We start from the raw sequence: 7965 nt of genomic DNA, 5'->3' as shown, positions 1-7965 counted from the left end.
CCCAGCCCGAGTCCATTGCATCTGCTGGACTTGCTCTTAATGGTTCATGAAACTGCAGTGAAGTATCTGAAATTCAATTTGGTTTAACGATATACCACTTTAAATTTCTCTATCTGATTAATATCATAGTTTGAGATATGCAATAGATTTCTTAGGNTTCTGACTTCTGATCTCTTTGCACGATGTGATTGTTAGTTATAGTGTTAGATATGGAATTGATTTTTAGGTTCTGACTTCTGATCCCATTACAGTATTACTATAGGCATCTATAGTATGGAATTGATATCTTCTTGGTTGAATTACTTGCTATTTACTCATGAGATTTGAAGTGTTGTATTCTAATGACTGATTTGATTGGAAGCTACAGATTTTGAAATGAGGTATTTCTTCCTTAAAAATGTTTATCAATTATGTTGTTTGATAATTAAAAAAAAAATGAGTTTTCTAACCCTAAACCCTCTAATATCTGAGTATATTGTTGAATCTTTTGGGTGTTTTGTTGAGATTCATTTTAGGGTAGAGCTTTTTGTAATTTAACGATAACTATAGAAATATTACGGAGTACCATTGTTTTATTCTATTTTGAGCTTATAAGAGCTGCATATTTGACTTTTGGAATGGGAATTGATTTGAAGAACAAATTTTTTTCAGTTTCAAACCTTATAATCCTGTTTCTATGTTTCCTGTTTGTATTATCTGTTACTGCTCCTTTATCATGTTTTATGGAATATATACATCTACCTTGATTTCCTCTTCCACCTTGATGCAAAATCGAGGTGACAGGGTGTTAAAAGGTTCTTAAGGGAAAGGCCATCCATGGTTGAAGAAGGGCAATGGATATACCATACACCCACCTAAATGAGGTCAGTTTCTTGACTTACTGGTTACCAATTGGTTTGGTAGATTGGCAGGTGTTGTTTGTGTTTATCATTGTGGTTGTGTGTTTGTTTGACTTATGTCTGAAATATATATATATATATATATATATATTCAGCTATTACTTTGTGGTTTTCAAATGCCTCGAAGCCATTCTTTTCAGCTTTAAAATTTTTATTTTCAGTTTATTCTTTTGCTTAATTTTTTGTCTTTGGTTTTTTTAACTGTTTGCTGAAAAACTATGTAAGAGAGTTGAATTTTGCACAGATTTAAATATCTGGGGAATCTTGCATAAATTCATTTACTCATGTTTATTCTTTTGTCTTCCTCATTTAATATTGTTATGCAAGAGAGTGAATTTAACAAGATATCATTTCTATGTCCTCCTGTTTGCGTTGCTATTTATTATACAGGATATCAATTTATTTTCTTTCCTCAGTTTCTTCTCTGTCCTCTTCTTTGTTTTTTATTTGCTTAATCGTTTGCTTTATCACATAACCATTAGGAAAATGTCTTCATTCTCATCTTGACAATAATAACTAATGTTAACACAAGTATTATCTAAACAATTAATATATCCTAAAATTATCAGTTGCAAAATAATGCATACATTGTATGAAATCTTTCTTCTGAACAAAAGCAATGTAGAGATTTTCTTAATTTGATTTTGCTTTTTCCATTTGCCTTCATTTGGAATGGATGAAGATGTACAAGATTGCATCATTGTTCATAGTGAATTGTATTATTTTATTATGCAGAATATTGTTTCAAATGCATGTTCACCCTTAAATCCATATTATCTTTGTGGTTTTCATTAAATTACTACATTTCTTTGGGCACTTCTCTGTCTCTGTGATTCTTATTTTCATTGTCAAGTAAACATTTTATGTATGATTATCTTGGTAGTGACCTATTGTTTCTTCGTTTAGCATTTTGAACTATTTGAAAATTTTAACTATGTTTATATGAAGATGCTGATTCTTCCTTTCAATCATGTGACATATCAATAATAGTCTTTAATTTTCTGAGATTGATTCAATGGCAGCAAAGGAAGATTGATGTAACAATTAGCAGGGAGTTGCTATAGGATTCTATGCAATGAAGTGTTTCCACTACTTCAACAACAAAATAAATGAGGTGGGAACGAAGATTGCTGCATAATTGAAAGAACATAGGAAATCTGATTATTCAGGAGCTGAATATGGTCATTAAGTCTTCATGCTCAACAAAATCACCCCACACTGTAAACCGGAATTTGTATATGAAGTTAGGTTTCAAATATGTTAATGAGATATGAGTACATGCTGTTTTGTGTAGTATCCTGGTATTTGTAGGTATTTTTAATGGCGATTTTATATGGTTAATTTTACTTAAAAATACAGGAATGGGTCGACTGTGTAGCAAATGGAGATGCTAGCATGTTGAAAATAAAAATAGATGCGACAGAAAAATAGATGCAAAACCAAATGTTGATATATGCACTGTAGTAGAACATTTGCTTTACAATGGTCCGAAAATGCTTTTTTTTTTAAAATTAAAAAAAGCTATAAAAACACCACACTAAGAATTATAAACAAAACTAAAGGATTCTTAATGTACTTTATTGCATTTAAGTGAAACATAGAAAATGCCTCTACTTTATTTGACATAGTATTTGTGACGAGACTTAAATTAATTAATGTCTTCGGAAGGGAGTTAGTGATATTATGTCTTCGGAAGTGGAGTTAGTCTTCGGAAGATCAAGTTCCTGCAAAAGGACACGTTCGGTAAGCCCTTGGGATACCGGTGTGGTACCGGCCGAAGGCTCTCCGATGCTTAAGTAAGTACGGATTTAGTAAATATCAGTTTACAGATCAAGCGGTAGCGTACCGTTGGTTTCTTCTCCCCTTCCTTTTGGGGATAGGGGTCCTCTTATATAGGCCTTGGGAGGCGTGCACTATACTCATATTTCCGATGTGGGACTGTAGAAGCGAATTGTGAGAATGGCACGTGTCCTAGGGCAAAAGAGTCGAGATGCGTAAGCTTCGGTAGGTATATTGCCGAAGGGCCATTGTGATAAATACTGATTCTGTCCACGTGGCCGGTGGTCATAGGAGGTTTAATTCGGGTATAAACAGTAGTCCCCCAAGTTCTCTTCCGAAGGTCCTTCGGAAGGGAATTTGGTTCTCCTTGGTGGTTCGTAGGTGCCCTGCCGTTCGGCAACGTCGTTTGGGAAAGGCTCCCCTGAGATCCGAAGGGTCGCCGATGCTGAGGGGGGTGAAGACAGAGGTGCCTCGTTCCCCGCGCCTGGCGCGTGGAGACGCTTCGTCTTCTGTACCTGGCGTGTAGAGACGCTTCGTCTTCTGTACCCGGCGTGCAGCTCATATCACCATTCACCGGGCGACACGTGGCTAGCGAAGTGACGCCTGACGGTTGCATTTATGAGCCGTTTGGTTTCCCGAGGCGTACCGTTGCAGCCATCTCCTTATAAATAGAGATTGCTCCAGGCGTAGAGCTCACTTTGCATTTGAGAGTTGACGCGAGAGCTCCGTGTATGCGATTTCCGAAGAGAGTTATCTGCAATCTAGGCGATTTTCGCAGACGTTTTCGGCAGTCAAGGCAATTTCTGAAGCATACATTCGGCAGTCGAAGCTTCCCTACAATACTCAAGGTAAGATACAGTTCGGTACTCCCAAGATACATTTATTTCTGTACATATTTTCATGGCGTAGGCTAGCCGATTGTTAGTAAGGTCTTCCTTCGGTAGTCTAGTGAGCCATAGGTAGCGACGTAGGCATCGGTAGGGTAGCATATGACATGACCTTAGCTTTCCTTTCCCTTTTTTTTTGTAGATGTCTGCTAGCGAGTCATCCTTCGGAAGTGAGCCCAACGTGTTCGATGAGGAGTTGTCATCGGGCTGGGACACATCCAGTGAGGCTGCGAGCCTGGATGCCGATGGTGGAGGGGACACCGATGTCGAAATTATCGGTGAGGAGGTGAACTCCGTTCCTACCCACGGCATTGGCAAGGGACTGATGACGGGGCATCCGCTCCCCTTAGCCGCAGTCTATAAAGACGGTACCCGCTTCGGTACCTTTGAACATCAGCCGGAGGCCTCCACCTCCGGTCGTGATGAGGTCATTGCCGGTCCTTCTCGGCCGAGGGTGACGATCATCCACCGAGAGTGGTCTAGGATTCCGGTGGGTGTACCGAAGAGGACCCTGTTCGGGGTCGATTACTTGGAGCCCAACAAGCTTACCGAACGGGAGCTCGAGAAGATTAGGGCCGGGTACCTCATCCCGGACTCGGTGAAGATGAGGATTCCGAGTCCTACCGAGTCCCTCAGCGACCCTGGGGATGGTGAGGTCACCTTCTTCACCGACGTGCTTCTGCAGGGGATGCGGTTGCCGTTGCAGCCTGCCGTGCAGAAGATACTTGCCCAGATCGGGTATGCCCCGGGCCAGTACAACCCCAACTTTTGGGTGGCCTTGATAGGGGTGATTGCTGCGTTCAGGATCGCTGGGGAGGGGGAGCCCTCCTACGAGCAGTTCTCGTACTTGTACAGCATCACGAAGTCAAAGAGTGCCGATCACGGCGGTTGGGTTCAGGTGAACTGCCTGAAGGCTTCCGAGCGGGGGCACTTCATTAGCTTGGTGCCGACCTCCCAGAAGTCGTGGAGGAATCGGCGGGTATTACTCTCCGGTGATTGGGAATCGCCATCGGGAGTATCCTCGCAGTTTTCGGTACCTACGACTTTCCAAATTGCAGGTAGGTTTCCGAGTTAGTGATCGGTAGGCTGATTATTGTATTTACTATCTTATTATTTGTTAACTCATTCTTTCTTCGGACAGGTAAACTCAAGCAGCCGAACCCTAAGGAGAGTGAGATTCGGCAGCTCGACAGAGTGAGGCTGAAGGTTCCTGCTGCCGAGCGAGTTTACCCGCGCTTCCTCTTAACCACCAACCTCATCAGAGCCAGCCTCGTCAGCCCTGCCGAGAGTAAGTATACCCGTGCTTTTTCTTTTCCTTTATTTATTTACTTTGCATGCCGATTGACTGATTGTCTTTGACCAGTGACGGACGCAAGGAAGGCTGCCGAGGGCAGGAAGATGAATGAGTCCTCCAGGAGGCGCCTCATGATGGGCCTGAAGGGCAAGAAGAAAAAGAAGCAGCCCGAGGCACCTCCCGTTCGGCCGTCTATGGATCCCGAGGACGTGACCCTCGCGGAGCGGCTGCGGCAGCTGGGTGCCGAACCCGTTGCCTGGCCTACTGCCGTAATCTCCGCGCCGAGGCAGTCAAATGCCGAAGCCACCGCCTCCAGAGCTGCTGGAAAACGGCCGGTGACGGTGGACTTGGAAGCCTCGCCAGCTTCCAAGCGGAGCCGTCTTTCGGAGGCTTCGAGGACTGTCTTCGCGGCGGAGGACGAGGACGGGCCTACCGAGGCCGTCACCATCGCCTGCCCTTCGAAGACGGTGCAATTCGTCAACCATATGATCCTCGGGTCTCAGATGGAGCTACCGGAGGTTGACGAATTACCCAAGAAGCTTCTTCGGGAGCAGGCCGGACGTGCCTTTCGGCTGCAGGCATCGGTAAGAAATCTTTTCCGCCATTGTATTTTCATTCCTTTTGTGCTAAGTGGGGCTCGCTTCTGAATTTCTTTGTTATGTGCAGGCGTCCATGGAGATGTGGCTGTGCGTCAAGCGGGCCATCTCTGCTGCTGAGCGGGCGAAAAAGGCCTACGACGAAGGCAGGGCCAAGGTTGCCGAGGCTGGCAAGGCTATCCAGGACCACGCTCAGCTGCTAAAGGAGAAGGAGGCTGCCGAACGACTGGCGTCTGCTTCGGAGGCGAAAGCCGAGGAGCTGCGGGTGGCCTTGGAGGCAGCGCAGGCGGCAGCGCGGGATGCCGAGGCAGCTTCGGAAGCGGTCCAGGACGCCCTGGATGAGTCTGAGTGTACCAAGGTAGCGGAGATCGAGGCTGCCGTACGGTCAGCTGTCCAGGGGTACCGATCATCTGAAGAGTTCACTACCCTTCTGGATGGGGAAGTGGGCTCGGAGATGGCCGATATGATGTACCGATTCAAACGGTACAACCCTGGGCAGAAGCTGAATCTGAACTTCGCTGCCGATCCTCCTCCCCTTCCCGAGGGAATTACCGAAGAAATGATCGAGGATTATGAAGGGGAGGACGCCGCCGAGGGACCTGGTACTGTCGAGGCCACTGCTGGGGGCGAAGCCACTGCCTGAGGGCATTTTTAATCTTGTATCGTGCAACTTAGTTTGTAATTTTAATTTTTTGGTTCTTATTCCGAACACATTGATGCCGAGGGCATCACTTAGTTTGAATTTAAGCTTTATTCAACTGTCAATTGTGTCCAAGTGCTGATTTTAATCCGTGTGAGTACGCTTTGATTGCTAATTGCCGTAGGCTAATTGCCGATAGAACGTTAAATTTGAACTTCACAAGTCATAATTGCTAATTTCCGTAGGCTAATTGCTGATAGAACGTTAAATTCGAATTTTCACAAGTCCCGACGGGATCAGAAGGGTAAAAAATCTCGACAATCACTTTTTGCCGTAGGCTAATATTGATGCCGTGAGATATTAACACTTAACTGCCGTGGGCTAGTAGGACAATTAAAGAGAAAGCTGAAGTAATAGTGCCGAGGACAATCTATTAATTTCAGTTGTAGAACAAATACATTGTAAGTAATTACAGTTCCGACTTGCAGTAGGCTAAGTCACTTGTAGTAGTATTTGAGATGTTCTACGTTCCAAGGATGGCCGAGGGCCTTGCCGTTGGAGCCCCTTAGTCTGTAGGTTCCCGAGCGAAGGATACCGATGATTTCATAAGGTCCCTCCCAGGAAGGTCCGAGGGTTCCTTCCGTGGCATCCTTGGTTGCTAGCGATACCTTGCGCATGACCCAGTCCCCGATTCGGAATGAGCGGGGTCTGACCCTAGAGTCGTAATACCGAGACACACGTTGTTTGTAGGCTTCATTCCGAAGGTTGGCTTGTGCCCGGTGCTCCTCGAGCAGGTCAAGGCTTAGAGACATGGCCTCTTCGTTCGGGTTTGGTGCGAAGGTTTCCGTTCGGTAGGAAGGTTCACCGATTTCCACTGGCACCACTGCTTCCGAACCAAAAGCCAGGAGAAAGGGGTTTCGCTAGTGGACGTTCAGTAAGACGTCCGAATGGCCCACAGTGCTTCGGGAAGCTTTTCCGGCCAGGTTCCTTTAGCCTTGTCCAGCTGCCGTTTCAGTAGCTTTTTCACTATTTTGTTTATTGCTTCGACCTGACCGTTCGACTGGGGATGGGTTGGTGATGCGAAAAACAATTTGATTTTCAAGCGGGTGCAAAATTGCATGAAGAGTTCCGAATCGAATTGTCTGCCGTTATCGGTAATGATCGCATATGGGATACCGAATCGGCAACAAATGTGAGTCCAGACGAAATCTTCGATCTTTGCTGCCGTTATGGTTGCCAGAGGTTCGGCTTCCACCCATTTGGTGAAGTAGTCAACGGCAACCACTGCATATTTTACCTGCCCCTTGCTTTGCGGCATCGGACCGATTAGGTCTAGTCCCCATTGTGCGAAAGGCCAAGGGCTCACAATCGGTGTCAGAGGTTCGGCGGGGATATGCTGAACGTTACCGAAGCGCTGGCATTTGTCACATCTCTTCACTAGTGAATTAGCGTCCTGATGCATGGTCGGCCAAAAGTATCCCTGCCGAAAGGCTTTGTAGGCGAGGGACCGGGATCCAGAATGGTCGCCACACACACCGTTATGGATCTCCCGAAGGACGTAGTCCCCCTGCTCTGCCGTAAGGCATTTGAGATATGGGGTGGTGTAGCGACGCTTGTAAAGCACATTGTTGATGACAGTGTACCTTGCTGATCGGTATCTAAGCTTCCGGGCCTGGGCCTTATCTTTAGGAAGGGTGCCGTTCGTCAGGTACGAGTAGATATGAGACATCCATGTATCCTCATACCGTACGGCACACGCTTCGGAGGCTACCGTGCTCGGTCGGGCAAGAATCTCCACTGGTACTTTTCTTCCGACCTTGTCATTTATCGCCGAAGCCATGTGTGCCAGTGCATCGGCATGGCTGTTTTC

General features: G+C 45.7%; 1 long non-coding RNA gene across 1 annotated transcript; it reads left to right on the top strand.

Moving 5' to 3' along the window:
* Positions 1 to 387: 387 nt before the first annotated feature.
* On the top strand, positions 388 to 2353 carry LOC117614227. The gene is made up of 2 exons (XR_004583838.1): positions 388 to 863; positions 1922 to 2353. It is a non-coding gene; the product is annotated as an uncharacterized LOC117614227 (long non-coding RNA).
* The last annotated feature ends 5612 nt before the right edge of the window (positions 2354 to 7965 follow it).

Source organism: Prunus dulcis, chromosome 1 (genome assembly GCF_902201215.1).
Source record: "Prunus dulcis chromosome 1, ALMONDv2, whole genome shotgun sequence".
Classification (NCBI taxonomy): domain Eukaryota; kingdom Viridiplantae; phylum Streptophyta; class Magnoliopsida; order Rosales; family Rosaceae; genus Prunus; species Prunus dulcis.
This window is presented reverse-complemented; position numbering and strand designations above follow the sequence as displayed.